The sequence below is a fragment of the Schistocerca cancellata genome, unplaced genomic scaffold (assembly GCF_023864275.1).
Source record: "Schistocerca cancellata isolate TAMUIC-IGC-003103 unplaced genomic scaffold, iqSchCanc2.1 HiC_scaffold_1081, whole genome shotgun sequence".
NCBI classification, from domain to species: domain Eukaryota; kingdom Metazoa; phylum Arthropoda; class Insecta; order Orthoptera; family Acrididae; genus Schistocerca; species Schistocerca cancellata.
Window position 1 is genome coordinate 31,177 of NW_026047080.1, and position 27,048 is coordinate 58,224.

General features: G+C 49.4%; 28 non-coding genes across 28 annotated transcripts; 19 read left to right on the top strand and 9 right to left on the bottom strand.

Moving 5' to 3' along the window:
* Nucleotides 1–2,944: 2,944 nt before the first annotated feature.
* Trnav-uac (transfer RNA valine (anticodon UAC)) lies at nucleotides 2,945–3,017 on the bottom strand. The gene has a single exon. It is a non-coding gene; the product is annotated as a tRNA-Val (tRNA).
* Nucleotides 3,018–3,252: 235 nt separating this feature from the next.
* Nucleotides 3,253–3,324, top strand: Trnap-cgg (transfer RNA proline (anticodon CGG)). The gene has a single exon. It is a non-coding gene; the product is annotated as a tRNA-Pro (tRNA).
* Nucleotides 3,325–4,953: 1,629 nt separating this feature from the next.
* Trnap-ugg (transfer RNA proline (anticodon UGG)) lies at nucleotides 4,954–5,025 on the top strand. The gene has a single exon. It is a non-coding gene; the product is annotated as a tRNA-Pro (tRNA).
* A 604-nt stretch (nucleotides 5,026–5,629) lies between these two features.
* Trnav-uac (transfer RNA valine (anticodon UAC)) lies at nucleotides 5,630–5,702 on the bottom strand. The gene has a single exon. It is a non-coding gene; the product is annotated as a tRNA-Val (tRNA).
* Nucleotides 5,703–5,937: 235 nt separating this feature from the next.
* On the top strand, nucleotides 5,938–6,009 carry Trnap-cgg (transfer RNA proline (anticodon CGG)). Its single transcript has one exon. It is a non-coding gene; the product is annotated as a tRNA-Pro (tRNA).
* Nucleotides 6,010–7,637: 1,628 nt separating this feature from the next.
* On the top strand, nucleotides 7,638–7,709 carry Trnap-ugg (transfer RNA proline (anticodon UGG)). Its single transcript has one exon. It is a non-coding gene; the product is annotated as a tRNA-Pro (tRNA).
* Nucleotides 7,710–8,313: 604 nt separating this feature from the next.
* Trnav-uac (transfer RNA valine (anticodon UAC)) lies at nucleotides 8,314–8,386 on the bottom strand. Its single transcript has one exon. It is a non-coding gene; the product is annotated as a tRNA-Val (tRNA).
* A 235-nt stretch (nucleotides 8,387–8,621) lies between these two features.
* Nucleotides 8,622–8,693, top strand: Trnap-cgg (transfer RNA proline (anticodon CGG)). Its single transcript has one exon. It is a non-coding gene; the product is annotated as a tRNA-Pro (tRNA).
* A 397-nt stretch (nucleotides 8,694–9,090) lies between these two features.
* On the top strand, nucleotides 9,091–9,162 carry Trnap-cgg (transfer RNA proline (anticodon CGG)). Its single transcript has one exon. It is a non-coding gene; the product is annotated as a tRNA-Pro (tRNA).
* Nucleotides 9,163–10,772: 1,610 nt separating this feature from the next.
* On the top strand, nucleotides 10,773–10,844 carry Trnap-ugg (transfer RNA proline (anticodon UGG)). Its single transcript has one exon. It is a non-coding gene; the product is annotated as a tRNA-Pro (tRNA).
* A 604-nt stretch (nucleotides 10,845–11,448) lies between these two features.
* Trnav-uac (transfer RNA valine (anticodon UAC)) lies at nucleotides 11,449–11,521 on the bottom strand. The gene has a single exon. It is a non-coding gene; the product is annotated as a tRNA-Val (tRNA).
* Nucleotides 11,522–11,756: 235 nt separating this feature from the next.
* Trnap-cgg (transfer RNA proline (anticodon CGG)) lies at nucleotides 11,757–11,828 on the top strand. The gene has a single exon. It is a non-coding gene; the product is annotated as a tRNA-Pro (tRNA).
* A 1,629-nt stretch (nucleotides 11,829–13,457) lies between these two features.
* Nucleotides 13,458–13,529, top strand: Trnap-ugg (transfer RNA proline (anticodon UGG)). The gene has a single exon. It is a non-coding gene; the product is annotated as a tRNA-Pro (tRNA).
* A 604-nt stretch (nucleotides 13,530–14,133) lies between these two features.
* Trnav-uac (transfer RNA valine (anticodon UAC)) lies at nucleotides 14,134–14,206 on the bottom strand. Its single transcript has one exon. It is a non-coding gene; the product is annotated as a tRNA-Val (tRNA).
* A 235-nt stretch (nucleotides 14,207–14,441) lies between these two features.
* Nucleotides 14,442–14,513, top strand: Trnap-cgg (transfer RNA proline (anticodon CGG)). Its single transcript has one exon. It is a non-coding gene; the product is annotated as a tRNA-Pro (tRNA).
* Nucleotides 14,514–16,126: 1,613 nt separating this feature from the next.
* Nucleotides 16,127–16,198, top strand: Trnap-ugg (transfer RNA proline (anticodon UGG)). Its single transcript has one exon. It is a non-coding gene; the product is annotated as a tRNA-Pro (tRNA).
* A 604-nt stretch (nucleotides 16,199–16,802) lies between these two features.
* Nucleotides 16,803–16,875, bottom strand: Trnav-uac (transfer RNA valine (anticodon UAC)). The gene has a single exon. It is a non-coding gene; the product is annotated as a tRNA-Val (tRNA).
* Nucleotides 16,876–17,110: 235 nt separating this feature from the next.
* Trnap-cgg (transfer RNA proline (anticodon CGG)) lies at nucleotides 17,111–17,182 on the top strand. The gene has a single exon. It is a non-coding gene; the product is annotated as a tRNA-Pro (tRNA).
* Nucleotides 17,183–18,797: 1,615 nt separating this feature from the next.
* Nucleotides 18,798–18,869, top strand: Trnap-ugg (transfer RNA proline (anticodon UGG)). The gene has a single exon. It is a non-coding gene; the product is annotated as a tRNA-Pro (tRNA).
* A 604-nt stretch (nucleotides 18,870–19,473) lies between these two features.
* Nucleotides 19,474–19,546, bottom strand: Trnav-uac (transfer RNA valine (anticodon UAC)). Its single transcript has one exon. It is a non-coding gene; the product is annotated as a tRNA-Val (tRNA).
* Nucleotides 19,547–19,781: 235 nt separating this feature from the next.
* Trnap-cgg (transfer RNA proline (anticodon CGG)) lies at nucleotides 19,782–19,853 on the top strand. Its single transcript has one exon. It is a non-coding gene; the product is annotated as a tRNA-Pro (tRNA).
* Nucleotides 19,854–21,482: 1,629 nt separating this feature from the next.
* Nucleotides 21,483–21,554, top strand: Trnap-ugg (transfer RNA proline (anticodon UGG)). The gene has a single exon. It is a non-coding gene; the product is annotated as a tRNA-Pro (tRNA).
* A 604-nt stretch (nucleotides 21,555–22,158) lies between these two features.
* Nucleotides 22,159–22,231, bottom strand: Trnav-uac (transfer RNA valine (anticodon UAC)). The gene has a single exon. It is a non-coding gene; the product is annotated as a tRNA-Val (tRNA).
* Nucleotides 22,232–22,466: 235 nt separating this feature from the next.
* Nucleotides 22,467–22,538, top strand: Trnap-cgg (transfer RNA proline (anticodon CGG)). The gene has a single exon. It is a non-coding gene; the product is annotated as a tRNA-Pro (tRNA).
* Nucleotides 22,539–24,155: 1,617 nt separating this feature from the next.
* Nucleotides 24,156–24,227, top strand: Trnap-ugg (transfer RNA proline (anticodon UGG)). The gene has a single exon. It is a non-coding gene; the product is annotated as a tRNA-Pro (tRNA).
* A 604-nt stretch (nucleotides 24,228–24,831) lies between these two features.
* Nucleotides 24,832–24,904, bottom strand: Trnav-uac (transfer RNA valine (anticodon UAC)). Its single transcript has one exon. It is a non-coding gene; the product is annotated as a tRNA-Val (tRNA).
* A 235-nt stretch (nucleotides 24,905–25,139) lies between these two features.
* Nucleotides 25,140–25,211, top strand: Trnap-cgg (transfer RNA proline (anticodon CGG)). The gene has a single exon. It is a non-coding gene; the product is annotated as a tRNA-Pro (tRNA).
* Nucleotides 25,212–26,840: 1,629 nt separating this feature from the next.
* On the top strand, nucleotides 26,841–26,912 carry Trnap-ugg (transfer RNA proline (anticodon UGG)). Its single transcript has one exon. It is a non-coding gene; the product is annotated as a tRNA-Pro (tRNA).
* The last annotated feature ends 136 nt before the right edge of the window (nucleotides 26,913–27,048 follow it).

The following is a 27,048-nucleotide window of genomic DNA, read 5'->3' on the forward strand; positions in this document are numbered from 1 at the left end:
ACTGCGTTATGTCGTTACAGAGATCTCATCTCCCTTGCACGGGTGAGACGTTTGCCGGCAGCCCTCGCGTCTATCGACTTTAGCCAGGCTTTTGACCGTGTGGGCCACGCTTTCCTCACGGCCGTTCTACGGCGCATGGAATACCCCGACCCCTTTATCACAGTGTTGACACGCCTACTACATGGTGCAACTTCTCGAGTTCTTGTCAATGGAAGACTGACGGCACCCATGCCGATCCGCCGATCAGTACGACAGGGATGTCCATTATCAACATTGTTATTTGCATTGGCCTTAGAACCTTTGTTGTGTGGTCTCCGAGACAGACTCACTGGGATACAGTTCGGCGGCTCCATCTATCGTTGCACCGCATATGCGGATGATTTGATGATCGTCATACGTGGAGCTGACGACATGGCCGCGGCATTGGACTGGATTGCAACCTACGGTACAGCTTCTGGTAGCCAAATCAACGTTGACAAGTCCGTCGCCTTGAGCATCGGAATTGGGCTACCGCAGGAACACATTGCCCCATTACGCTTCAGTGATACTGTACGCTGCTTGGGCTTAGATTTCACGAACGACATGCGACGCGCGACGACGCTCAATTATCGACGTCTTCTTAACCAAATTAGGGCCGGAATTGCAAATCAGCGCTTGCGATCCCTCACCATCGTTCAGCGGGCGTATTATGCCAATGTATACCTTGCGTCCCGCATACCGCATGTCGCCCAAACGCTACCCATTCCGAAGCCCTTGGCTCGTAGCATTATGGCAGCGCTGGGATACTTTGTCACAGCTGGGATGTTACTGAAGATCAGATACGTATCTCTTACCCTCCCCAAGGAAAAAGGTGGTCTCGGCCTAGTACACGTCCATGATAGGGCCATTGCCCTCTATGTTAGCTCACATTTATGTCTGCTGCGCCGTTGTCCTACGAGCCTTACGAGTCTGCTTCTGACGGCGCTACGACCTGCTTCACTAAGAGCGCCGGTGCCACTGCAGGATATCCCAGCGCCCCTCTTTTATATAGGACGTTTCTATTTAGAACAAAGTTATTGCAGTGTCGCGCTCACGACACCACAAATGGCCACGACTCGACGCCTCTATTATGACATGCTGCAACGCCGCCCCCTTAATGTGGTCGAACTAAAATATCCTGACGTACGATGGCGTGTGGTGTGGAAGACTGTCCACGACGCCATGCTTGATTCCGATGTTGTTTCCCAATGGTACGTAGTCGTTAATGGGAAGCTGGTGACGCAAGAACGTCTCTACAATATCCACATGGCAGAATCTCCCAATTGTGTGGGTTGTAATACAGTAGATTCTGACGAGCACCGCCTCAGCTGTGGAGAGGCGGAAGCAGTTTGGCACCTAGTGCGGCAGATGCTGGCTTATCTCTTGCGAGTTCGGCCGGAGCATATATCTGCACGCACGTTATTGTTTCCGGATGAGACATTTTACCCCAAGACTCGAACCAACTCTGTCAACTGGATACGTGGCCATGCAGTCCATTACCTCTATCGTGACGGACACAAGAATTTCCTTGACTTCTGGCTCTATTTGCAAGAAAGACATCATGCTATTTCCGGGCATACCAGATATCGACAGTGCTTCGCGAACTACCTATGGAGTGCCTTTCACAGCCCGCCGTGCAGCTGGAATGTTCCCGGCAGTGGCAGATGAGGTCAGAACGAACCGCAAACGAGCATATATTGAACAATCTTTATCAGTGGGCGCAGTCGCAGGGAAGCCTCACTACGACGTGGTAGCTTTCATTTCATGTTATTTATGTTTCATATCTTCGATGGCGTCTTCATTCTGTTTCAGTTTTCCAGGCTTGATTAACTATGACTGTTCGCACATTGATATCTATATAAATAAACAAAAAGATTAAAAAAAAAAAGTGGACAGGAGACCTGCGTTCGTATCCAAATAAATACACAAGAACAAAATAAGAACAAAATGAATAAAAAAAAAATAATAATAATAAAGTATTATACCCTTTCCTTTTCCTTTTATTTTATTTTTTACACAAAGTTCAGCGGCATATTTAATTTTTGTTTGTTGGCGGAACCTGAAGTGGTGGCGAACGGCCGTCCTAGTTAGCTTTAGGATAAAAGTGGCGGTGGCACTAGCTTTGTTTTTGTTTTTAGGCTAGATAGGTTTCTGGGGGTCGTATGGGTGATAGGGGCCAACGCCTGAAGTGGAAGAGGCAAAAAAAAAAAAAAAAAAAAAAAAAAAAAAAAAAAAAAAATAAAAAATAAAAAAAAAAAAAAAAAGGGGTATGATTCCTGCTTTGGGTGCAGGAGGTCCCGGGTTCAAATCCCGGACGAGCCCTGCCATTTTGACCGTGCTGAAGAGTAGGTGGAACTCAGCCCCGGTTGCAGCTCCTCAATGAAGAGTAGACGCCTGTTATAGCACGTGGATATAACAAGAATGCGGCACCAGTAAAGTACGTAGGTGGAATTCGGTAGAAACGCAGACGGTAATTTTGCATGCAACGGAAAACAAGGTTGTCTTTGCGGAATATGTGCACCGTGAGTGGAGATTAAGCTTAATTGTGCGACAGTCTACCCTCATCTTACTAACGACGGCAACAACAAAGGGGTGGTGGCATGTAAGATTGAGAGTGGCCAAGAGTTTCTCATTATTAGTTAGCATCACACTTTGACAGAGCTGTGACAAGGCGAGTAGGGTGAGCTCAGGAAAGCCAGTAGCAAGCGCACTTGAAGTAGCCCTGAAGAACCGGATTATAAATTTTGCCAGCCATAATGGAGCTAGGGGCGTTCCCAGTTACCAAATACCGGTGCAATAAGAGAGCAACAGTATTTGACAGTAAAATGACGCCCTATCCGTCTAGCATACGACATTGCTTGTCTCTGCATACGCGGACGTGAGGTCATCTCGGAAATGAAATCCGAAATATAGATTAAAATTGTTGTGTTCCCGCCCGGGATCGAACCGGGGACCTTCTGCGTGTAAAGCAGACGTGATAACCGCTACACCACGGAAACGACGGTTCTTTTCGTGTACCACCCGGAGACTCGTAATAGCAACAGTTTTTCTTCTGTGTTAGCAAGGGCATCGGCTACGAGCTCCCTCCGATTCGTGAAGTTCCTATAGTAAAAGACGTCGATGAAAACAATCCAACCGCGACAGACAGGGAGAACGCTGGGTGAGCTGCAGCCCTACAGGGTGAGACCATCAAAGGTGGCGTCATTCACATGCAGTGCGTTTTCGGAACGGACAGGCTCGTTGGTCTAGGGGTATGATTCCTGCTTCGGGTGCAGGAGGTCCCGGGTTCAAATCCCGGACGAGCCCTTGCGTTTTGTACAACGGTGTGGTAACAAATCGCATGGCGGCGGCTGTTTCGCGCATTTCCAGGCCTCCAAGTCAGCGCTAAAATCCGACAACCAGTTCTGAAACAGTTTCATGTTTCATTTGAGCCATGTGCACCCTGCTGGTGGAACGTTTGAAGTTGATTTAAGTGGTCACTGCAGAGATCGTAGCAAGTGTCTTGCTGAGTGCGACGAAAACGGGTTTCCGCCCGCAATCGAACCGGGGACCTTCTGCGTGTTAGGCACGGCGCCTGGGCTCGGCGGCAGCTGCTGCTCTTTCTTTCCTTACGAGATACCGTCGATTCGCGCAGTCGTTATTGCAAAAGATGTCACCAAAGGCAATCGCTTCGTTAGCGGCACGGTGCCTGGGCTCGGCGGCAGCTCTACATGGAGGCACCAGCAGCCCAGCCAGGCCGCCGCCGGCACCGGCGCGCCGCAGCGCAAGAAGTCGGCGCCCGCCCTGCAATGCCCCCTGTCGCTGCATATTCCACCCGCCTTATATCCTCCCCATGTCTGACTCACTACCCTAAATGACACTGCAGTCGACGTGCTTATTACTATCGCAGTATTCTAGTGTCGAACCGGTATTGCAAATTTGGATTAAGCAAAAATTTATTGTGTGGTCGAGCGACACCCTCGGCTCGCTCTTCCTACATGATCGCTTCTTGCGAGGAATAATTCCTAGCGCGCCGATGGCTTCAGAGTTGGTCTTCTCGAAGTTTTGCTTCCGCACTGCATTCCGCAATCTTTTCGTTATGAGCTTCGGTTTCCCGACTTTCTTGTGTTTAGTGCGTTTGGCTTCTCTAAACCCTTAGCCACCGCTCGCCGAAATTTCCACGCTGTCATATGTCGATCTGCAGAGCTCGATGAAGGCATCGCGGCCATTCCTGAGCTCATGGAACGGCCGAATCTGTAGTTGTTTCCAGATCTCTCCCACACAACAGCCTCCCAGTAGCTTGGATTACAGGAGTACGCCACTACTCCCAGCCGCTGATTCACCTTTGAGAGCAGAATGACATGAGCTACGCGCAGCTCCGTTTTTTTTTTTTTTTTTTTTTTTTTTTGGTGTCTGACCTACTTTGAAAGACTTTGTAGTCGATTTACTTACTACTATCGCTGTTGGAAACCAGTTGATACCACACAGTATTCTAGGGACGATCAGGCAATGAAAATTTAGAATAAGTAAAACAGTATCAAAAGAAGTTGTGTGGTGGAGCAGCACATGCAATTTACGCTTCCTAGATAATCGTTACTGCATAGAATAATTCTTTTGTGTGCGGCGTCTTCAGTATCCGTCTTCTGTAAATTTTACTTGCAGTATATTGTGCAATCTTTTCGTTATGAGTTGGTGCTTGGTTTCCCGATGTTCTTTTGTTTAGTGCATTCGCCTTCTCTTAACCCTGAGAAACCACATACCGAAACTGAGGCACTGCCGGCTGTTCATAAGCAGTGTTCGATGAAGTTATTTCGCTTTTTATTCGTTGCCTTTAATATTCTTCTCATCAGTGGTGAGTGCTGCCTGCAGAAAGCGTTTATCTTGCGAATTCACGTAAAAGTTTGTGTTCCCTGTGAGGTCCACTACCTGGGATTAACTTGACTGCTCCAGGCAGGTGGCTCGTTGGTCTAGGGGTATGATTCCTGCTTTGGGTGCAGGAGGTCCCGGGTTCAAATCCCGGACGAGCCCTGCCATTTTGACCGTGCTGAAGAGTAGGTGGAACTCAGCCCCGGTTGCAGCTCCTCAATGAAGAGTAGACGCCTGTTATAGCACGTGGATATAACAAGAATGCGGCACCAGTAAAGTACGTAGGTGGAATTCGGTAGAAACGCAGACGGTAATTTTGCATGCAACGGAAAACAAGGTTGTCTTTGCGGAATATGTGCACCGTGAGTGGAGATTAAGCTTAATTGTGCGACAGTCTACCCTCATCTTACTAACGACGGCAACAACAAAGGGGTGGTGGCATGTAAGATTGAGAGTGGCCAAGAGTTTCTCATTATTAGTTAGCATCACACTTTGACAGAGCTGTGACAAGGCGAGTAGGGTGAGCTCAGGAAAGCCAGTAGCAAGCGCACTTGAAGTAGCCCTGAAGAACCGGATTATAAATTTTGCCAGCCATAATGGAGCTAGGGGCGTTCCCAGTTACCAAATACCGGTGCAATAAGAGAGCAACAGTATTTGACAGTAAAATGACGCCCTATCCGTCTAGCATACGACATTGCTTGTCTCTGCATACGCGGACGTGAGGTCATCTCGGAAATGAAATCCGAAATATAGATTAAAATTGTTGTGTTCCCGCCCGGGATCGAACCGGGGACCTTCTGCGTGTAAAGCAGACGTGATAACCGCTACACCACGGAAACGACGGTTCTTTTCGTGTACCACCCGGAGACTCGTAATAGCAACAGTTTTTCTTCTGTGTTAGCAAGGGCATCGGCTACGAGCTCCCTCCGATTCGTGAAGTTCCTATAGTAAAAGACGTCGATGAAAACAATCCAACCGCGACAGACAGGGAGAACGCTGGGTGAGCTGCAGCCCTACAGGGTGAGACCATCAAAGGTGGCGTCATTCACATGCAGTGCGTTTTCGGAACGGACAGGCTCGTTGGTCTAGGGGTATGATTCCTGCTTCGGGTGCAGGAGGTCCCGGGTTCAAATCCCGGACGAGCCCTTGCGTTTTGTACAACGGTGTGGTAACAAATCGCATGGCGGCGGCTGTTTCGCGCATTTCCAGGCCTCCAAGTCAGCGCTAAAATCCGACAACCAGTTCTGAAACAGTTTCATGTTTCATTTGAGCCATGTGCACCCTGCTGGTGGAACGTTTGAAGTTGATTTAAGTGGTCACTGCAGAGATCGTAGCAAGTGTCTTGCTGAGTGCGACGAAAACGGGTTTCCGCCCGCAATCGAACCGGGGACCTTCTGCGTGTTAGGCACGGCGCCTGGGCTCGGCGGCAGCTGCTGCTCTTTCTTTCCTTACGAGATACCGTCGATTCGCGCAGTCGTTATTGCAAAAGATGTCACCAAAGGCAATCGCTTCGTTAGCGGCACGGTGCCTGGGCTCGGCGGCAGCTCTACATGGAGGCACCAGCAGCCCAGCCAGGCCGCCGCCGGCACCGGCGCGCCGCAGCGCAAGAAGTCGGCGCCCGCCCTGCAATGCCCCCTGTCGCTGCATATTCCACCCGCCTTATATCCTCCCCATGTCTGACTCACTACCCTAAATGACACTGCAGTCGACGTGCTTATTACTATCGCAGTATTCTAGTGTCGAACCGGTATTGCAAATTTGGATTAAGCAAAAATTTATTGTGTGGTCGAGCGACACCCTCGGCTCGCTCTTCCTACATGATCGCTTCTTGCGAGGAATAATTCCTAGCGCGCCGATGGCTTCAGAGTTGGTCTTCTCGAAGTTTTGCTTCCGCACTGCATTCCGCAATCTTTTCGTTATGAGCTTCGGTTTCCCGACTTTCTTGTGTTTAGTGCGTTTGGCTTCTCTAAACCCTTAGCCACCGCTCGCCGAAATTTCCACGCTGTCATATGTCGATCTGCAGAGCTCGATGAAGGCATCGCGGCCATTCCTGAGCTCATGGAACGGCCGAATCTGTAGTTGTTTCCAGATCTCTCCCACACAACAGCCTCCCAGTAGCTTGGATTACAGGAGTACGCCACTACTCCCAGCCGCTGATTCACCTTTGAAAGCAGAATGACATGAGCTACGCGCAGCTCCGTTTTTTTTTTTTTTTTTTTTTTTTTTGGTGTCTGACCTACTTTGAAAGACTTTGTAGTCGATTTACTTACTACTATCGCTGTTGGAAACCAGTTGATACCACACAGTATTCTAGGGACGATCAGGCAATGAAAATTTAGAATAAGTAAAACAGTATCAAAAGAAGTTGTGTGGTGGAGCAGCACATGCAATTTACGCTTCCTAGATAATCGTTACTGCATAGAATAATTCTTTTGTGTGCGGCGTCTTCAGTATCCGTCTTCTGTAAATTTTACTTGCAGTATATTGTGCAATCTTTTCGTTATGAGTTGGTGCTTGGTTTCCCGATGTTCTTTTGTTTAGTGCATTCGCCTTCTCTTAACCCTGAGAAACCACATACCGAAACTGAGGCACTGCCGGCTGTTCATAAGCAGTGTTCGATGAAGTTATTTCGCTTTTTATTCGTTGCCTTTAATATTCTTCTCATCAGTGGTGAGTGCTGCCTGCAGAAAGCGTTTATCTTGCGAATTCACGTAAAAGTTTGTGTTCCCTGTGAGGTCCACTACCTGGGATTAACTTGACTGCTCCAGGCAGGTGGCTCGTTGGTCTAGGGGTATGATTCCTGCTTTGGGTGCAGGAGGTCCCGGGTTCAAATCCCGGACGAGCCCTGCCATTTTGACCGTGCTGAAGAGTAGGTGGAACTCAGCCCCGGTTGCAGCTCCTCAATGAAGAGTAGACGCCTGTTATAGCACGTGGATATAACAAGAATGCGGCACCAGTAAAGTACGTAGGTGGAATTCGGTAGAAACGCAGACGGTAATTTTGCATGCAACGGAAAACAAGGTTGTCTTTGCGGAATATGTGCACCGTGAGTGGAGATTAAGCTTAATTGTGCGACAGTCTACCCTCATCTTACTAACGACGGCAACAACAAAGGGGTGGTGGCATGTAAGATTGAGAGTGGCCAAGAGTTTCTCATTATTAGTTAGCATCACACTTTGACAGAGCTGTGACAAGGCGAGTAGGGTGAGCTCAGGAAAGCCAGTAGCAAGCGCACTTGAAGTAGCCCTGAAGAACCGGATTATAAATTTTGCCAGCCATAATGGAGCTAGGGGCGTTCCCAGTTACCAAATACCGGTGCAATAAGAGAGCAACAGTATTTGACAGTAAAATGACGCCCTATCCGTCTAGCATACGACATTGCTTGTCTCTGCATACGCGGACGTGAGGTCATCTCGGAAATGAAATCCGAAATATAGATTAAAATTGTTGTGTTCCCGCCCGGGATCGAACCGGGGACCTTCTGCGTGTAAAGCAGACGTGATAACCGCTACACCACGGAAACGACGGTTCTTTTCGTGTACCACCCGGAGACTCGTAATAGCAACAGTTTTTCTTCTGTGTTAGCAAGGGCATCGGCTACGAGCTCCCTCCGATTCGTGAAGTTCCTATAGTAAAAGACGTCGATGAAAACAATCCAACCGCGACAGACAGGGAGAACGCTGGGTGAGCTGCAGCCCTACAGGGTGAGACCATCAAAGGTGGCGTCATTCACATGCAGTGCGTTTTCGGAACGGACAGGCTCGTTGGTCTAGGGGTATGATTCCTGCTTCGGGTGCAGGAGGTCCCGGGTTCAAATCCCGGACGAGCCCTTGCGTTTTGTACAACGGTGTGGTAACAAATCGCATGGCGGCGGCTGTTTCGCGCATTTCCAGGCCTCCAAGTCAGCGCTAAAATCCGACAACCAGTTCTGAAACAGTTTCATGTTTCATTTGAGCCATGTGCACCCTGCTGGTGGAACGTTTGAAGTTGATTTAAGTGGTCACTGCAGAGATCGTAGCAAGTGTCTTGCTGAGTGCGACGAAAACGGGTTTCCGCCCGCAATCGAACCGGGGACCTTCTGCGTGTTAGGCACGGCGCCTGGGCTCGGCGGCAGCTGCTGCTCTTTCTTTCCTTACGAGATACCGTCGATTCGCGCAGTCGTTATTGCAAAAGATGTCACCAAAGGCAATCGCTTCGTTAGCGGCACGGTGCCTGGGCTCGGCGGCAGGCTCGTTGGTCTAGGGGTATGATTCCTGCTTCGGGTGCAGGAGGTCCCGGGTTCAAATCCCGGACGAGCCCTTGCGTTTTGTACAACGGTGTGGTAACAAATCGCATGGCGGCGGCTGTTTCGCGCATTTCCAGGCCTCCAAGTCAGCGCTAAAATCCGACAACCAGTTCTGAAACAGTTTCATGTTTCATTTGAGCCATGTGCACCCTGCTGGTGGAACGTTTGAAGTTGATTTAAGTGGTCACTGCAGAGATCGTAGCAAGTGTCTTGCTGAGTGCGACGAAAACGGGTTTCCGCCCGCAATCGAACCGGGGACCTTCTGCGTGTTAGGCACGGCGCCTGGGCTCGGCGGCAGCTGCTGCTCTTTCTTTCCTTACGAGATACCGTCGATTCGCGCAGTCGTTATTGCAAAAGATGTCACCAAAGGCAATCGCTTCGTTAGCGGCACGGTGCCTGGGCTCGGCGGCAGCTCTACATGGAGGCACCAGCAGCCCAGCCAGGCCGCCGCCGGCACCGGCGCGCCGCAGCGCAAGAAGTCGGCGCCCGCCCTGCAATGCCCCCTGTCGCTGCATATTCCACCCGCCTTATATCCTCCCCATGTCTGACTCACTACCCTAAATGACACTGCAGTCGACGTGCTTATTACTATCGCAGTATTCTAGTGTCGAACCGGTATTGCAAATTTGGATTAAGCAAAAATTTATTGTGTGGTCGAGCGACACCCTCGGCTCGCTCTTCCTACATGATCGCTTCTTGCGAGGAATAATTCCTAGCGCGCCGATGGCTTCAGAGTTGGTCTTCTCGAAGTTTTGCTTCCGCACTGCATTCCGCAATCTTTTCGTTATGAGCTTCGGTTTCCCGACTTTCTTGTGTTTAGTGCGTTTGGCTTCTCTAAACCCTTAGCCACCGCTCGCCGAAATTTCCACGCTGTCATATGTCGATCTGCAGAGCTCGATGAAGGCATCGCGGCCATTCCTGAGCTCATGGAACGGCCGAATCTGTAGTTGTTTCCAGATCTCTCCCACACAACAGCCTCCCAGTAGCTTGGATTACAGGAGTACGCCACTACTCCCAGCCGCTGATTCACCTTTGAAAGCAGAATGACATGAGCTACGCGCAGCTCCGTTTTTTTTTTTTGGTGTCTGACCTACTTTGAAAGACTTTGTAGTCGATTTACTTACTACTATCGCTGTTGGAAACCAGGTGATACCACACAGTATTCTAGGGACGATCAGGCAATGAAAATTTAGAATAAGTAAAACAGTATCAAAAGAAGTTGTGTGGTGGAGCAGCACATGCAATTTACGCTTCCTAGATAATCGTTACTGCATAGAATAATTCTTTTGTGTGCGGCGTCTTCAGTATCCGTCTTCTGTAAATTTTACTTGCAGTATATTGTGCAATCTTTTCGTTATGAGTTGGTGCTTGGTTTCCCGATGTTCTTTTGTTTAGTGCATTCGCCTTCTCTTAACCCTGAGAAACCACATACCGAAACTGAGGCACTGCCGGCTGTTCATAAGCAGTGTTCGATGAAGTTATTTCGCTTTTTATTCGTTGCCTTTAATATTCTTCTCATCAGTGGTGAGTGCTGCCTGCAGAAAGCGTTTATCTTGCGAATTCACGTAAAAGTTTGTGTTCCCTGTGAGGTCCACTACCTGGGATTAACTTGACTGCTCCAGGTGGCTCGTTGGTCTAGGGGTATGATTCCTGCTTTGGGTGCAGGAGGTCCCGGGTTCAAATCCCGGACGAGCCCTGCCATTTTGACCGTGCTGAAGAGTAGGTGGAACTCAGCCCCGGTTGCAGCTCCTCAATGAAGAGTAGACGCCTGTTATAGCACGTGGATATAACAAGAATGCGGCACCAGTAAAGTACGTAGGTGGAATTCGGTAGAAACGCAGACGGTAATTTTGCATGCAACGGAAAACAAGGTTGTCTTTGCGGAATATGTGCACCGTGAGTGGAGATTAAGCTTAATTGTGCGACAGTCTACCCTCATCTTACTAACGACGGCAACAACAAAGGGGTGGTGGCATGTAAGATTGAGAGTGGCCAAGAGTTTCTCATTATTAGTTAGCATCACACTTTGACAGAGCTGTGACAAGGCGAGTAGGGTGAGCTCAGGAAAGCCAGTAGCAAGCGCACTTGAAGTAGCCCTGAAGAACCGGATTATAAATTTTGCCAGCCATAATGGAGCTAGGGGCGTTCCCAGTTACCAAATACCGGTGCAATAAGAGAGCAACAGTATTTGACAGTAAAATGACGCCCTATCCGTCTAGCATACGACATTGCTTGTCTCTGCATACGCGGACGTGAGGTCATCTCGGAAATGAAATCCGAAATATAGATTAAAATTGTTGTGTTCCCGCCCGGGATCGAACCGGGGACCTTCTGCGTGTAAAGCAGACGTGATAACCGCTACACCACGGAAACGACGGTTCTTTTCGTGTACCACCCGGAGACTCGTAATAGCAACAGTTTTTCTTCTGTGTTAGCAAGGGCATCGGCTACGAGCTCCCTCCGATTCGTGAAGTTCCTATAGTAAAAGACGTCGATGAAAACAATCCAACCGCGACAGACAGGGAGAACGCTGGGTGAGCTGCAGCCCTACAGGGTGAGACCATCAAAGGTGGCGTCATTCACATGCAGTGCGTTTTCGGAACGGACAGGCTCGTTGGTCTAGGGGTATGATTCCTGCTTCGGGTGCAGGAGGTCCCGGGTTCAAATCCCGGACGAGCCCTTGCGTTTTGTACAACGGTGTGGTAACAAATCGCATGGCGGCGGCTGTTTCGCGCATTTCCAGGCCTCCAAGTCAGCGCTAAAATCCGACAACCAGTTCTGAAACAGTTTCATGTTTCATTTGAGCCATGTGCACCCTGCTGGTGGAACGTTTGAAGTTGATTTAAGTGGTCACTGCAGAGATCGTAGCAAGTGTCTTGCTGAGTGCGACGAAAACGGGTTTCCGCCCGCAATCGAACCGGGGACCTTCTGCGTGTTAGGCACGGCGCCTGGGCTCGGCGGCAGCTGCTGCTCTTTCTTTCCTTACGAGATACCGTCGATTCGCGCAGTCGTTATTGCAAAAGATGTCACCAAAGGCAATCGCTTCGTTAGCGGCACGGTGCCTGGGCTCGGCGGCAGCTCTACATGGAGGCACCAGCAGCCCAGCCAGGCCGCCGCCGGCACCGGCGCGCCGCAGCGCAAGAAGTCGGCGCCCGCCCTGCAATGCCCCCTGTCGCTGCATATTCCACCCGCCTTATATCCTCCCCATGTCTGACTCACTACCCTAAATGACACTGCAGTCGACGTGCTTATTACTATCGCAGTATTCTAGTGTCGAACCGGTATTGCAAATTTGGATTAAGCAAAAATTTATTGTGTGGTCGAGCGACACCCTCGGCTCGCTCTTCCTACATGATCGCTTCTTGCGAGGAATAATTCCTAGCGCGCCGATGGCTTCAGAGTTGGTCTTCTCGAAGTTTTGCTTCCGCACTGCATTCCGCAATCTTTTCGTTATGAGCTTCGGTTTCCCGACTTTCTTGTGTTTAGTGCGTTTGGCTTCTCTAAACCCTTAGCCACCGCTCGCCGAAATTTCCACGCTGTCATATGTCGATCTGCAGAGCTCGATGAAGGCATCGCGGCCATTCCTGAGCTCATGGAACGGCCGAATCTGTAGTTGTTTCCAGATCTCTCCCACACAACAGCCTCCCAGTAGCTTGGATTACAGGAGTACGCCACTACTCCCAGCCGCTGATTCACCTTTGAAAGCAGAATGACATGAGCTACGCGCAGCTCCGTTTTTTTTTTTTTTTTTTTTTTTTTTTGGTGTCTGACCTACTTTGAAAGACTTTGTAGTCGATTTACTTACTACTATCGCTGTTGGAAACCAGTTGATACCACACAGTATTCTAGGGACGATCAGGCAATGAAAATTTAGAATAAGTAAAACAGTATCAAAAGAAGTTGTGTGGTGGAGCAGCACATGCAATTTACGCTTCCTAGATAATCGTTACTGCATAGAATAATTCTTTTGTGTGCGGCGTCTTCAGTATCCGTCTTCTGTAAATTTTACTTGCAGTATATTGTGCAATCTTTTCGTTATGAGTTGGTGCTTGGTTTCCCGATGTTCTTTTGTTTAGTGCATTCGCCTTCTCTTAACCCTGAGAAACCACATACCGAAACTGAGGCACTGCCGGCTGTTCATAAGCAGTGTTCGATGAAGTTATTTCGCTTTTTATTCGTTGCCTTTAATATTCTTCTCATCAGTGGTGAGTGCTGCCTGCAGAAAGCGTTTATCTTGCGAATTCACGTAAAAGTTTGTGTTCCCTGTGAGGTCCACTACCTGGGATTAACTTGACTGCTCCAGGCAGGTGGCTCGTTGGTCTAGGGGTATGATTCCTGCTTTGGGTGCAGGAGGTCCCGGGTTCAAATCCCGGACGAGCCCTGCCATTTTGACCGTGCTGAAGAGTAGGTGGAACTCAGCCCCGGTTGCAGCTCCTCAATGAAGAGTAGACGCCTGTTATAGCACGTGGATATAACAAGAATGCGGCACCAGTAAAGTACGTAGGTGGAATTCGGTAGAAACGCAGACGGTAATTTTGCATGCAACGGAAAACAAGGTTGTCTTTGCGGAATATGTGCACCGTGAGTGGAGATTAAGCTTAATTGTGCGACAGTCTACCCTCATCTTACTAACGACGGCAACAACAAAGGGGTGGTGGCATGTAAGATTGAGAGTGGCCAAGAGTTTCTCATTATTAGTTAGCATCACACTTTGACAGAGCTGTGACAAGGCGAGTAGGGTGAGCTCAGGAAAGCCAGTAGCAAGCGCACTTGAAGTAGCCCTGAAGAACCGGATTATAAATTTTGCCAGCCATAATGGAGCTAGGGGCGTTCCCAGTTACCAAATACCGGTGCAATAAGAGAGCAACAGTATTTGACAGTAAAATGACGCCCTATCCGTCTAGCATACGACATTGCTTGTCTCTGCATACGCGGACGTGAGGTCATCTCGGAAATGAAATCCGAAATATAGATTAAAATTGTTGTGTTCCCGCCCGGGATCGAACCGGGGACCTTCTGCGTGTAAAGCAGACGTGATAACCGCTACACCACGGAAACGACGGTTCTTTTCGTGTACCACCCGGAGACTCGTAATAGCAACAGTTTTTCTTCTGTGTTAGCAAGGGCATCGGCTACGAGCTCCCTCCGATTCGTGAAGTTCCTATAGTAAAAGACGTCGATGAAAACAATCCAACCGCGACAGACAGGGAGAACGCTGGGTGAGCTGCAGCCCTACAGGGTGAGACCATCAAAGGTGGCGTCATTCACATGCAGTGCGTTTTCGGAACGGACAGGCTCGTTGGTCTAGGGGTATGATTCCTGCTTCGGGTGCAGGAGGTCCCGGGTTCAAATCCCGGACGAGCCCTTGCGTTTTGTACAACGGTGTGGTAACAAATCGCATGGCGGCGGCTGTTTCGCGCATTTCCAGGCCTCCAAGTCAGCGCTAAAATCCGACAACCAGTTCTGAAACAGTTTCATGTTTCATTTGAGCCATGTGCACCCTGCTGGTGGAACGTTTGAAGTTGATTTAAGTGGTCACTGCAGAGATCGTAGCAAGTGTCTTGCTGAGTGCGACGAAAACGGGTTTCCGCCCGCAATCGAACCGGGGACCTTCTGCGTGTTAGGCACGGCGCCTGGGCTCGGCGGCAGCTGCTGCTCTTTCTTTCCTTACGAGATACCGTCGATTCGCGCAGTCGTTATTGCAAAAGATGTCACCAAAGGCAATCGCTTCGTTAGCGGCACGGTGCCTGGGCTCGGCGGCAGCTCTACATGGAGGCACCAGCAGCCCAGCCAGGCCGCCGCCGGCACCGGCGCGCCGCAGCGCAAGAAGTCGGCGCCCGCCCTGCAATGCCCCCTGTCGCTGCATATTCCACCCGCCTTATATCCTCCCCATGTCTGACTCACTACCCTAAATGACACTGCAGTCGACGTGCTTATTACTATCGCAGTATTCTAGTGTCGAACCGGTATTGCAAATTTGGATTAAGCAAAAATTTATTGTGTGGTCGAGCGACACCCTCGGCTCGCTCTTCCTACATGATCGCTTCTTGCGAGGAATAATTCCTAGCGCGCCGATGGCTTCAGAGTTGGTCTTCTCGAAGTTTTGCTTCCGCACTGCATTCCGCAATCTTTTCGTTATGAGCTTCGGTTTCCCGACTTTCTTGTGTTTAGTGCGTTTGGCTTCTCTAAACCCTTAGCCACCGCTCGCCGAAATTTCCACGCTGTCATATGTCGATCTGCAGAGCTCGATGAAGGCATCGCGGCCATTCCTGAGCTCATGGAACGGCCGAATCTGTAGTTGTTTCCAGATCTCTCCCACACAACAGCCTCCCAGTAGCTTGGATTACAGGAGTACGCCACTACTCCCAGCCGCTGATTCACCTTTGAAAGCAGAATGACATGAGCTACGCGCAGCTCCTCTTTTTTTTTTGGTATCTGACCTACTTTGAAAGACTTTGTAGTCGATTTACTTACTACTATCGCTGTTGGAAACCAGGTGATACCACACAGTATTCTAGGGACGATCAGGCAATGAAAATTTAGAATAAGTAAAACAGTATCAAAAGAAGTTGTGTGGTGGAGCAGCACATGCAATTTACGCTTCCTAGATAATCGTTACTGCATAGAATAATTCTTTTGTGTGCGGCGTCTTCAGTATCCGTCTTCTGTAAATTTTACTTGCAGTATATTGTGCAATCTTTTCGTTATGAGTTGGTGCTTGGTTTCCCGATGTTCTTTTGTTTAGTGCATTCGCCTTCTCTTAACCCTGAGAAACCACATACCGAAACTGAGGCACTGCCGGCTGTTCATAAGCAGTGTTCGATGAAGTTATTTCGCTTTTTATTCGTTGCCTTTAATATTCTTCTCATCAGTGGTGAGTGCTGCCTGCAGAAAGCGTTTATCTTGCGAATTCACGTAAAAGTTTGTGTTCCCTGTGAGGTCCACTACCTGGGATTAACTTGACTGCTCCAGGCAGGTGGCTCGTTGGTCTAGGGGTATGATTCCTGCTTTGGGTGCAGGAGGTCCCGGGTTCAAATCCCGGACGAGCCCTGCCATTTTGACCGTGCTGAAGAGTAGGTGGAACTCAGCCCCGGTTGCAGCTCCTCAATGAAGAGTAGACGCCTGTTATAGCACGTGGATATAACAAGAATGCGGCACCAGTAAAGTACGTAGGTGGAATTCGGTAGAAACGCAGACGGTAATTTTGCATGCAACGGAAAACAAGGTTGTCTTTGCGGAATATGTGCACCGTGAGTGGAGATTAAGCTTAATTGTGCGACAGTCTACCCTCATCTTACTAACGACGGCAACAACAAAGGGGTGGTGGCATGTAAGATTGAGAGTGGCCAAGAGTTTCTCATTATTAGTTAGCATCACACTTTGACAGAGCTGTGACAAGGCGAGTAGGGTGAGCTCAGGAAAGCCAGTAGCAAGCGCACTTGAAGTAGCCCTGAAGAACCGGATTATAAATTTTGCCAGCCATAATGGAGCTAGGGGCGTTCCCAGTTACCAAATACCGGTGCAATAAGAGAGCAACAGTATTTGACAGTAAAATGACGCCCTATCCGTCTAGCATACGACATTGCTTGTCTCTGCATACGCGGACGTGAGGTCATCTCGGAAATGAAATCCGAAATATAGATTAAAATTGTTGTGTTCCCGCCCGGGATCGAACCGGGGACCTTCTGCGTGTAAAGCAGACGTGATAACCGCTACACCACGGAAACGACGGTTCTTTTCGTGTACCACCCGGAGACTCGTAATAGCAACAGTTTTTCTTCTGTGTTAGCAAGGGCATCGGCTACGAGCTCCCTCCGATTCGTGAAGTTCCTATAGTAAAAGACGTCGATGAAAACAATCCAACCGCGACAGACAGGGAGAACGCTGGGTGAGCTGCAGCCCTACAGGGTGAGACCATCAAAGGTGGCGTCATTCACATGCAGTGCGTTTTCGGAACGGACAGGCTCGTTGGTCTAGGGGTATGATTCCTGCTTCGGGTGCAGGAGGTCCCGGGTTCAAATCCCGGACGAGCCCTTGCGTTTTGTACAACGGTGTGGTAACAAATCGCATGGCGGCGGCTGTTTCGCGCATTTCCAGGCCTCCAAGTCAGCGCTAAAATCCGACAACCAGTTCTGAAACAGTTTCATGTTTCATTTGAGCCATGTGCACCCTGCTGGTGGAACGTTTGAAGTTGATTTAAGTGGTCACTGCAGAGATCGTAGCAAGTGTCTTGCTGAGTGCGACGAAAACGGGTTTCCGCCCGCAATCGAACCGGGGACCTTCTGCGTGTTAGGCACGGCGCCTGGGCTCGGCGGCAGCTGCTGCTCTTTCTTTCCTTACGAGATACCGTCGATTCGCGCAGTCGTTATTGCAAAAGATGTCACCAAAGGCAATCGCTTCGTTAGCGGCACGGTGCCTGGGCTCGGCGGCAGCTCTACATGGAGGCACCAGCAGCCCAGCCAGGCCGCCGCCGGCACCGGCGCGCCGCAGCGCAAGAAGTCGGCGCCCGCCCTGCAATGCCCCCTGTCGCTGCATATTCCACCCGCCTTATATCCTCCCCATGTCTGACTCACTACCCTAAATGACACTGCAGTCGACGTGCTTATTACTATCGCAGTATTCTAGTGTCGAACCGGTATTGCAAATTTGGATTAAGCAAAAATTTATTGTGTGGTCGAGCGACACCCTCGGCTCGCTCTTCCTACATGATCGCTTCTTGCGAGGAATAATTCCTAGCGCGCCGATGGCTTCAGAGTTGGTCTTCTCGAAGTTTTGCTTCCGCACTGCATTCCGCAATCTTTTCGTTATGAGCTTCGGTTTCCCGACTTTCTTGTGTTTAGTGCGTTTGGCTTCTCTAAACCCTTAGCCACCGCTCGCCGAAATTTCCACGCTGTCATATGTCGATCTGCAGAGCTCGATGAAGGCATCGCGGCCATTCCTGAGCTCATGGAACGGCCGAATCTGTAGTTGTTTCCAGATCTCTCCCACACAACAGCCTCCCAGTAGCTTGGATTACAGGAGTACGCCACTACTCCCAGCCGCTGATTCACCTTTGAAAGCAGAATGACATGAGCTACGCGCAGCTCCGTTTTTTTTTTTTTGGTATCTGACCTACTTTGAAAGACTTTGTAGTCGATTTACTTACTACTATCGCTGTTGGAAACCAGGTGATACCACACAGTATTCTAGGGACGATCAGGCAATGAAAATTTAGAATAAGTAAAACAGTATCAAAAGAAGTTGTGTGGTGGAGCAGCACATGCAATTTACGCTTCCTAGATAATCGTTACTCCATAGAATAATTCTTTTGTGTGCGGCGTCTTCAGTATCCGTCTTCTGTAAATTTTACTTGCAGTATATTGTGCAATCTTTTCGTTATGAGTTGGTGCTTGGTTTCCCGATGTTCTTTTGTTTAGTGCATTCGCCTTCTCTTAACCCTGAGAAACCACATACCGAAACTGAGGCACTGCCGGCTGTTCATAAGCAGTGTTCGATGAAGTTATTTCGCATTTTATTCGTTGCCTTTAATATTCTTCTCATCAGTGGTGAGTGCTGCCTGCAGAAAGCGTTTATCTTGCGAATTCACGTAAAAGTTTGTGTTCCCTGTGAGGTCCACTACCTGGGATTAACTTGACTGCTCCAGGCAGGTGGCTCGTTGGTCTAGGGGTATGATTCCTGCTTTGGGTGCAGGAGGTCCCGGGTTCAAATCCCGGACGAGCCCTGCCATTTTGACCGTGCTGAAGAGTAGGTGGAACTCAGCCCCGGTTGCAGCTCCTCAATGAAGAGTAGACGCCTGTTATAGCACGTGGATATAACAAGAATGCGGCACCAGTAAAGTACGTAGGTGGAATTCGGTAGAAACGCAGACGGTAATTTTGCATGCAACGGAAAACAAGGTTGTCTTTGCGGAATATGTGCACCGTGAGTGGAGATTAAGCTTAATTGTGCGACAGTCTACCCTCATCTTACTAACGACGGCAACAACAAAGGGGTGGTGGCATGTAAGATTGAGAGTGGCCAAGAGTTTCTCATTATTAGTTAGCATCACACTTTGACAGAGCTGTGACAAGGCGAGTAGGGTGAGCTCAGGAAAGCCAGTAGCAAGCGCACTTGAAGTAGCCCTGAAGAACCGGATTATAAATTTTGCCAGCCATAATGGAGCTAGGGGCGTTCCCAGTTACCAAATACCGGTGCAATAAGAGAGCAACAGTATTTGACAGTAAAATGACGCCCTATCCGTCTAGCATACGACATTGCTTGTCTCTGCATACGCGGACGTGAGGTCATCTCGGAAATGAAATCCGAAATATAGATTAAAATTGTTGTGTTCCCGCCCGGGATCGAACCGGGGACCTTCTGCGTGTAAAGCAGACGTGATAACCGCTACACCACGGAAACGACGGTTCTTTTCGTGTACCACCCGGAGACTCGTAATAGCAACAGTTTTTCTTCTGTGTTAGCAAGGGCATCGGCTACGAGCTCCCTCCGATTCGTGAAGTTCCTATAGTAAAAGACGTCGATGAAAACAATCCAACCGCGACAGACAGGGAGAACGCTGGGTGAGCTGCAGCCCTACAGGGTGAGACCATCAAAGGTGGCGTCATTCACATGCAGTGCGTTTTCGGAACGGACAGGCTCGTTGGTCTAGGGGTATGATTCCTGCTTCGGGTGCAGGAGGTCCCGGGTTCAAATCCCGGACGAGCCCTTGCGTTTTGTACAACGGTGTGGTAACAAATCGCATGGCGGCGGCTGTTTCGCGCATTTCCAGGCCTCCAAGTCAGCGCTAAAATCCGACAACCAGTTCTGAAACAGTTTCATGTTTCATTTGAGCCATGTGCACCCTGCTGGTGGAACGTTTGAAGTTGATTTAAGTGGTCACTGCAGAGATCGTAGCAAGTGTCTTGCTGAGTGCGACGAAAACGGGTTTCCGCCCGCAATCGAACCGGGGACCTTCTGCGTGTTAGGCACGGCGCCTGGGCTCGGCGGCAGCTGCTGCTCTTTCTTTCCTTACGAGATACCGTCGATTCGCGCAGTCGTTATTGCAAAAGATGTCACCAAAGGCAATCGCTTCGTTAGCGGCACGGTGCCTGGGCTCGGCGGCAGCTCTACATGGAGGCACCAGCAGCCCAGCCAGGCCGCCGCCGGCACCGGCGCGCCGCAGCGCAAGAAGTCGGCGCCCGCCCTGCAATGCCCCCTGTCGCTGCATATTCCACCCGCCTTATATCCTCCCCATGTCTGACTCACTACCCTAAATGACACTGCAGTCGACGTGCTTATTACTATCGCAGTATTCTAGTGTCGAACCGGTATTGCAAATTTGGATTAAGCAAAAATTTATTGTGTGGTCGAGCGACACCCTCGGCTCGCTCTTCCTACATGATCGCTTCTTGCGAGGAATAATTCCTAGCGCGCCGATGGCTTCAGAGTTGGTCTTCTCGAAGTTTTGCTTCCGCACTGCATTCCGCAATCTTTTCGTTATGAGCTTCGGTTTCCCGACTTTCTTGTGTTTAGTGCGTTTGGCTTCTCTAAACCCTTAGCCACCGCTCGCCGAAATTTCCACGCTGTCATATGTCGATCTGCAGAGCTCGATGAAGGCATCGCGGCCATTCCTGAGCTCATGGAACGGCCGAATCTGTAGTTGTTTCCAGATCTCTCCCACACAACAGCCTCCCAGTAGCTTGGATTACAGGAGTACGCCACTACTCCCAGCCGCTGATTCACCTTTGAAAGCAGAATGACATGAGCTACGCGCAGCTCCGTTTTTTTTTTTTTTTTTTTTTTTTTTTGGTGTCTGACCTACTTTGAAAGACTTTGTAGTCGATTTACTTACTACTATCGCTGTTGGAAACCAGTTGATACCACACAGTATTCTAGGGACGATCAGGCAATGAAAATTTAGAATAAGTAAAACAGTATCAAAAGAAGTTGTGTGGTGGAGCAGCACATGCAATTTACGCTTCCTAGATAATCGTTACTGCATAGAATAATTCTTTTGTGTGCGGCGTCTTCAGTATCCGTCTTCTGTAAATTTTACTTGCAGTATATTGTGCAATCTTTTCGTTATGAGTTGGTGCTTGGTTTCCCGATGTTCTTTTGTTTAGTGCATTCGCCTTCTCTTAACCCTGAGAAACCACATACCGAAACTGAGGCACTGCCGGCTGTTCATAAGCAGTGTTCGATGAAGTTATTTCGCTTTTTATTCGTTGCCTTTAATATTCTTCTCATCAGTGGTGAGTGCTGCCTGCAGAAAGCGTTTATCTTGCGAATTCACGTAAAAGTTTGTGTTCCCTGTGAGGTCCACTACCTGGGATTAACTTGACTGCTCCAGGCAGGTGGCTCGTTGGTCTAGGGGTATGATTCCTGCTTTGGGTGCAGGAGGTCCCGGGTTCAAATCCCGGACGAGCCCTGCCATTTTGACCGTGCTGAAGAGTAGGTGGAACTCAGCCCCGGTTGCAGCTCCTCAATGAAGAGTAGACGCCTGTTATAGCACGTGGATATAACAAGAATGCGGCACCAGTAAAGTACGTAGGTGGAATTCGGTAGAAACGCAGACGGTAATTTTGCATGCAACGGAAAACAAGGTTGTCTTTGCGGAATATGTGCACCGTGAGTGGAGATTAAGCTTAATTGTGCGACAGTCTACCCTCATCTTACTAACGACGGCAACAACAAAGGGGTGGTGGCATGTAAGATTGAGAGTGGCCAAGAGTTTCTCATTATTAGTTAGCATCACACTTTGACAGAGCTGTGACAAGGCGAGTAGGGTGAGCTCAGGAAAGCCAGTAGCAAGCGCACTTGAAGTAGCCCTGAAGAACCGGATTATAAATTTTGCCAGCCATAATGGAGCTAGGGGCGTTCCCAGTTACCAAATACCGGTGCAATAAGAGAGCAACAGTATTTGACAGTAAAATGACGCCCTATCCGTCTAGCATACGACATTGCTTGTCTCTGCATACGCGGACGTGAGGTCATCTCGGAAATGAAATCCGAAATATAGATTAAAATTGTTGTGTTCCCGCCCGGGATCGAACCGGGGACCTTCTGCGTGTAAAGCAGACGTGATAACCGCTACACCACGGAAACGACGGTTCTTTTCGTGTACCACCCGGAGACTCGTAATAGCAACAGTTTTTCTTCTGTGTTAGCAAGGGCATCGGCTACGAGCTCCCTCCGATTCGTGAAGTTCCTATAGTAAAAGACGTCGATGAAAACAATCCAACCGCGACAGACAGGGAGAACGCTGGGTGAGCTGCAGCCCTACAGGGTGAGACCATCAAAGGTGGCGTCATTCACATGCAGTGCGTTTTCGGAACGGACAGGCTCGTTGGTCTAGGGGTATGATTCCTGCTTCGGGTGCAGGAGGTCCCGGGTTCAAATCCCGGACGAGCCCTTGCGTTTTGTACAACGGTGTGGTAACAAATCGCATGGCGGCGGCTGTTTCGCGCATTTCCAGGCCTCCAAGTCAGCGCTAAAATCCGACAACCAGTTCTGAAACAGTTTCATGTTTCATTTGAGCCATGTGCACCCTGCTGGTGGAACGTTTGAAGTTGATTTAAGTGGTCACTGCAGAGATCGTAGCAAGTGTCTTGCTGAGTGCGACGAAAACGGGTTTCCGCCCGCAATCGAACCGGGGACCTTCTGCGTGTTAGGCACGGCGCCTGGGCTCGGCGGCAGCTGCTGCTCTTTCTTTCCTTACGAGATACCGTCGATTCGCGCAGTCGTTATTGCAAAAGATGTCACCAAAGGCAATCGCTTCGTTAGCGGCACGGTGCCTGGGCTCGGCGGCAGCTCTACATGGAGGCACCAGCAGCCCAGCCAGGCCGCCGCCGGCACCGGCGCGCCGCAGCGCAAGAAGTCGGCGCCCGCCCTGCAATGCCCCCTGCCGCTGCATATTCCACCCGCCTTATATCCTCCCCATGTCTGACTCACTACCCTAAATGACACTGCAGTCGACGTGCTTATTACTATCGCAGTATTCTAGTGTCGAACCGGTATTGCAAATTTGGATTAAGCAAAAATTTATTGTGTGGTCGAGCGACACCCTCGGCTCGCTCTTCCTACATGATCGCTTCTTGCGAGGAATAATTCCTAGCGCGCCGATGGCTTCAGAGTTGGTCTTCTCGAAGTTTTGCTTCCGCACTGCATTCCGCAATCTTTTCGTTATGAGCTTCGGTTTCCCGACTTTCTTGTGTTTAGTGCGTTTGGCTTCTCTAAACCCTTAGCCACCGCTCGCCGAAATTTCCACGCTGTCATATGTCGATCTGCAGAGCTCGATGAAGGCATCGCGGCCATTCCTGAGCTCATGGAACGGCCGAATCTGTAGTTGTTTCCAGATCTCTCCCACACAACAGCCTCCCAGTAGCTTGGATTACAGGAGTACGCCACTACTCCCAGCCGCTGATTCACCTTTGAAAGCAGAATGACATGAGCTACGCGCAGCTCCGTTTTTTTTTTTTTTTGGTGTCTGACCTACTTTGAAAGACTTTGTAGTCGATTTACTTACTACTATCGCTGTTGGAAACCAGTTGATACCACACAGTATTCTAGGGACGATCAGGCAATGAAAATTTAGAATAAGTAAAACAGTATCAAAAGAAGTTGTGTGGTGGAGCAGCACATGCAATTTACGCTTCCTAGATAATCGTTACTGCATAGAATAATTCTTTTGTGTGCGGCGTCTTCAGTATCCGTCTTCTGTAAATTTTACTTGCAGTATATTGTGCAATCTTTTCGTTATGAGTTGGTGCTTGGTTTCCCGATGTTCTTTTGTTTAGTGCATTCGCCTTCTCTTAACCCTGAGAAACCACATACCGAAACTGAGGCACTGCCGGCTGTTCATAAGCAGTGTTCGATGAAGTTATTTCGCTTTTTATTCGTTGCCTTTAATATTCTTCTCATCAGTGGTGAGTGCTGCCTGCAGAAAGCGTTTATCTTGCGAATTCACGTAAAAGTTTGTGTTCCCTGTGAGGTCCACTACCTGGGATTAACTTGACTGCTCCAGGCAGGTGGCTCGTTGGTCTAGGGGTATGATTCCTGCTTTGGGTGCAGGAGGTCCCGGGTTCAAATCCCGGACGAGCCCTGCCATTTTGACCGTGCTGAAGAGTAGGTGGAACTCAGCCCCGGTTGCAGCTCCTCAATGAAGAGTAGACGCCTGTTATAGCACGTGGATATAACAAGAATGCGGCACCAGTAAAGTACGTAGGTGGAATTCGGTAGAAACGCAGACGGTAATTTTGCATGCAACGGAAAACAAGGTTGTCTTTGCGGAATATGTGCACCGTGAGTGGAGATTAAGCTTAATTGTGCGACAGTCTACCCTCATCTTACTAACGACGGCAACAACAAAGGGGTGGTGGCATGTAAGATTGAGAGTGGCCAAGAGTTTCTCATTATTAGTTAGCATCACACTTTGACAGAGCTGTGACAAGGCGAGTAGGGTGAGCTCAGGAAAGCCAGTAGCAAGCGCACTTGAAGTAGCCCTGAAGAACCGGATTATAAATTTTGCCAGCCATAATGGAGCTAGGGGCGTTCCCAGTTACCAAATACCGGTGCAATAAGAGAGCAACAGTATTTGACAGTAAAATGACGCCCTATCCGTCTAGCATACGACATTGCTTGTCTCTGCATACGCGGACGTGAGGTCATCTCGGAAATGAAATCCGAAATATAGATTAAAATTGTTGTGTTCCCGCCCGGGATCGAACCGGGGACCTTCTGCGTGTAAAGCAGACGTGATAACCGCTACACCACGGAAACGACGGTTCTTTTCGTGTACCACCCGGAGACTCGTAATAGCAACAGTTTTTCTTCTGTGTTAGCAAGGGCATCGGCTACGAGCTCCCTCCGATTCGTGAAGTTCCTATAGTAAAAGACGTCGATGAAAACAATCCAACCGCGACAGACAGGGAGAACGCTGGGTGAGCTGCAGCCCTACAGGGTGAGACCATCAAAGGTGGCGTCATTCACATGCAGTGCGTTTTCGGAACGGACAGGCTCGTTGGTCTAGGGGTATGATTCCTGCTTCGGGTGCAGGAGGTCCCGGGTTCAAATCCCGGACGAGCCCTTGCGTTTTGTACAACGGTGTGGTAACAAATCGCATGGCGGCGGCTGTTTCGCGCATTTCCAGGCCTCCAAGTCAGCGCTAAAATCCGACAACCAGTTCTGAAACAGTTTCATGTTTCATTTGAGCCATGTGCACCCTGCTGGTGGAACGTTTGAAGTTGATTTAAGTGGTCACTGCAGAGATCGTAGCAAGTGTCTTGCTGAGTGCGACGAAAACGGGTTTCCGCCCGCAATCGAACCGGGGACCTTCTGCGTGTTAGGCACGGCGCCTGGGCTCGGCGGCAGCTGCTGCTCTTTCTTTCCTTACGAGATACCGTCGATTCGCGCAGTCGTTATTGCAAAAGATGTCACCAAAGGCAATCGCTTCGTTAGCGGCACGGTGCCTGGGCTCGGCGGCAGCTCTACATGGAGGCACCAGCAGCCCAGCCAGGCCGCCGCCGGCACCGGCGCGCCGCAGCGCAAGAAGTCGGCGCCCGCCCTGCAATGCCCCCTGTCGCTGCATATTCCACCCGCCTTATATCCTCCCCATGTCTGACTCACTACCCTAAATGACACTGCAGTCGACGTGCTTATTACTATCGCAGTATTCTAGTGTCGAACCGGTATTGCAAATTTGGATTAAGCAAAAATTTATTGTGTGGTCGAGCGACACCCTCGGCTCGCTCTTCCTACATGATCGCTTCTTGCGAGGAATAATTCCTAGCGCGCCGATGGCTTCAGAGTTGGTCTTCTCGAAGTTTTGCTTCCGCACTGCATTCCGCAATCTTTTCGTTATGAGCTTCGGTTTCCCGACTTTCTTGTGTTTAGTGCGTTTGGCTTCTCTAAACCCTTAGCCACCGCTCGCCGAAATTTCCACGCTGTCATATGTCGATCTGCAGAGCTCGATGAAGGCATCGCGGCCATTCCTGAGCTCATGGAACGGCCGAATCTGTAGTTGTTTCCAGATCTCTCCCACACAACAGCCTCCCAGTAGCTTGGATTACAGGAGTACGCCACTACTCCCAGCCGCTGATTCACCTTTGAGAGCAGAATGACATGAGCTACGCGCAGCTCCGTTTTTTTTTTTTTTTTTTTTTTTTTTTGGTGTCTGACCTACTTTGAAAGACTTTGTAGTCGATTTACTTACTACTATCGCTGTTGGAAACCAGTTGATACCACACAGTATTCTAGGGACGATCAGGCAATGAAAATTTAGAATAAGTAAAACAGTATCAAAAGAAGTTGTGTGGTGGAGCAGCACATGCAATTTACGCTTCCTAGATAATCGTTACTGCATAGAATAATTCTTTTGTGTGCGGCGTCTTCAGTATCCGTCTTCTGTAAATTTTACTTGCAGTATATTGTGCAATCTTTTCGTTATGAGTTGGTGCTTGGTTTCCCGATGTTCTTTTGTTTAGTGCATTCGCCTTCTCTTAACCCTGAGAAACCACATACCGAAACTGAGGCACTGCCGGCTGTTCATAAGCAGTGTTCGATGAAGTTATTTCGCTTTTTATTCGTTGCCTTTAATATTCTTCTCATCAGTGGTGAGTGCTGCCTGCAGAAAGCGTTTATCTTGCGAATTCACGTAAAAGTTTGTGTTCCCTGTGAGGTCCACTACCTGGGAATAACTTGACTGCTCCAGGCAGGTGGCTCGTTGGTCTAGGGGTATGATTCCTGCTTTGGGTGCAGGAGGTCCCGGGTTCAAATCCCGGACGAGCCCTGCCATTTTGACCGTGCTGAAGAGTAGGTGGAACTCAGCCCCGGTTGCAGCTCCTCAATGAAGAGTAGACGCCTGTTATAGCACGTGGATATAACAAGAATGCGGCACCAGTAAAGTACGTAGGTGGAATTCGGTA